Below are 3,259 nucleotides of genomic sequence, written 5' to 3' on the forward strand. Positions count from 1 at the left end.
AGATCATTTATAGTCACTCATGCCTAGAAAAGCCTTATTACTTAGTTTAAATGCCTTTATAATCCCATTATTGAATTTATTTTGAATTTTTTTTACATTTTTTGATTAAAACAGATTGTAATTGATTGTTTGCCTCGGGAAACGTGGAGCGAAAGACATCCATTGTCAAGAAAAGTTCATTTATAGTCACTCATGCCTAGAAAAGCCTTATTACTCGGTTTAAATCCCTTTATAATCCCATTATTGAATTTATTTTGAATTTTTTTTACATTTTTTGATTAAAACAGATTGTAATTGATTGTTTGCCTCGGGAAACGTGGAGCGAAAGCCATCCATTGTCAAGAGAAGTTCATTTATAGTCACTCATGCCTAGAAAAGCCTTATTACTCGGTTTAAATGCCTTTATAATCCCATTATTGAATTTATTTTGAATTTTTTTTACATTTTTTGATTAAAACAGATTGTAATTGATTGTTTGCCTCGGGAAACGTGGAGCGAAAGCCATCCATTGTCAAGAAAAGATCATTTATAGTCACTCATGCCTAGAAAAGCCTTATTACTCGGTTTAAATGCCTTTATAACCCCATAATTGAATTTTTTTTGAATTTTTTTTACATTTTTTTATTAAAACAGATTGTAATTGATTGTTTGCCTCGGGAAACGTGGATCGAAAGCCATCCATTGTCAAGAAAAGATCATATAGTCACTCATGCCTAGAAAAGCCTTATTACTCGGTTTAAATGCCTTTATAACCCCATAATTGAATTTATTTTGAATTTTTTTTACATTTTTTGATTAAAACAGATTGTAATTGATTGTTTGCCTCGGGAAACGTGGAGCGAAAGCCATCCGTTGTCAAGAAAAGATCATTTATAGTCACTCATGCCTAGAAAAGCCTTATTACTCGGTTTAAATGCCTTTATAATCCCATTATTGAATTTATTTTGAATTTTTTTTACATTTTTTGATTAAAACAGATTGTAACTGATTGTTTGCCTCGGGAAACGTGGAGCGAAAGCCATCCATTGTCAAGAAAAGATCATTTATAGTCACTCATGCCAAGAAAAGCCTTATTACTCGGTTTAAATGCTTTTATAACCCCATAATTGAATTTATTTTGAATTTTTTTTACATTTTTTTATTAAAACAGATTGTAATTGATTGTTTACCTCGGGAAACATGGAGCAAAAGCCATCCATTGTCAAGAAAAGTTCATTTATAGTCACTCAAGCCTAGAACAGCCTTATTACTCGGTTCAAATGCCTTTATAATCCCATTATTGAATTTATTTTGAATTGTTTTCACATTTTTTGATTAAAACAGATTGTAATTGATTGTTTGCCTCGGGAAACCTGGAGCGAAAGCCATCCATTGTCAACAAAAGTTCATTTATAGTCACTCATGCCTAGAAAAGCCTTATTACTCGGTTTAAATGCCTTCATAATCCCATTATTGAGTTTATTTTGAATTTTTTTTACATTTTTTGATTAAAACATGTTGTAATTGATTGTTTGCCTCGGGAAACGTGGAGCGAAAGCCATCCATTGTCAAGAAAAGTTCATTTATAGTCACTCATGCCTAGAAAAGCCTTATTACTCGGTTTAAATGCCTTTATAACCCCATAATTGAATTTATTTTGAATTTTTTTTACATTTTTTGATTAAAACAGATTGTAATTGATTGTTTGCCTCGGGAAACGTGGAGCGAAAGCCATCCATTGTCAAGAAAAGTTCATTTATAGTCACTCATGCCTAGAAAAGCCTTATTACTCGGTTTAAATGCCTTTATAAGCCCATAATTGAATTTATTTTGAATTTTTTTACATTTTTTTATTAAAAAGATTGTAATTGATTGTTTGCCTCGGGAAACGTGGAGCGAAAGCCATCCATTATCAAGAAAAGTTCATTTATAGTCACTCATGCCTAGAAAAGCCTTATTACTCGGTTTAAATGCCTTTATAATCTCATTATTGAATTTATTTTGAATTTTTTTTACATTTTTTATTAAAACATATTGTAATTGAATGTTTACCTCTAGAAACATGGAGCAAAAGCCATCCATTGTCAAGAAAAGTTCATTTATAGTCACTCAAGCCTAGAAAAGCCTTATTACTCAGTTTAAATGCCTTTATAATCCCATTATTGAATTTATTTTGAATTTTTTTTACATTTTTTGATTAAAACAGATTGTAATTGATTGTTTGCCTCGGGAAACGTGGAGCGAAAGCCACCCATTGTCAAGAAAAGATCATTTATAGTCACTCATGCCTAGAAAAGCCTTATTACTCGGTTTAAATGCCTTTATAACCCCATAATTGAATTTGTTTTGAATTTTTTTTACATTTTTTTATTAAAACAGATTGTAATTGATTGTTTACCTCGGGAAACATGGAGCAAAAGCCATCCATTGTCAAGAAAAGTTCATTTATAGTCACTCAAGCCTAGAAAAGCCTTATTACTCGGTTTAAATGCCTTTATAATCCCATTATTGAATTTATTTTGAATTGTTTTTACATTTTTTGATTAAAACAGATTGTAACTGATTGTTTGCCTCGGGAAACGTGGAGCGAAAGCCATCCATTGTCAAGAAAAGTTCATTTATAGTCACTCATGCCTAGAAAAGCCTTATTACTCGGTTTAAATGCCTTTATAATCCCATTATTGAATTTATTTTGAATTTTTTTTACATTTTTTGATTAAAACAGATTGTAATTGATTGTTTGCCTCGGGAAACGTGGAGCGAAAGACATCCATTGTCAAGAAAAGTTCATTTATAGTCACTCATGCCTAGAAAAGCCTTATTACTCGGTTTAAATCCATTTATAATCCCATTATTGAATTTATTTTGAATTTTTTTTACATTTTTTGATTAAAACAGATTGTAATTGATTGTTTACGTCGGGAAACGTGGAGCGAAAGCCATCCATTGTCAAGAAAAGTTCATTTATAGTCACTCATGCCTAGAAAAGCCTTATTACTCGGTTTAAATGCCTTTATAATCCCATTATTGAATTTATTTTGAATTTTCTTTACATTTTTTGATTAAAACAGATTGTAATTGATTGTTTGCCTCGGGAAACGTGGAGCGAAAGCCATCCATTGTCAAGAAAAGATCATTTATAGTCACTCATGCCTAGAAAAGCCTTATTACTCGGTTTAAATGCCTTTATAACCCCATAATTGAATTTTTTTTGAATTTTTTTTGCATTTTTTTATTAAAACAGATTGTAATTTATTGTTTGCCTCGGGAAACGTGGATC

The sequence above is a fragment of the Theobroma cacao genome, unplaced genomic scaffold, assembly GCF_053813885.1.
Source record: "Theobroma cacao isolate CCN51 unplaced genomic scaffold, ASM5381388v1 tig011, whole genome shotgun sequence".
Lineage (NCBI taxonomy): Eukaryota > Viridiplantae > Streptophyta > Magnoliopsida > Malvales > Malvaceae > Theobroma > Theobroma cacao.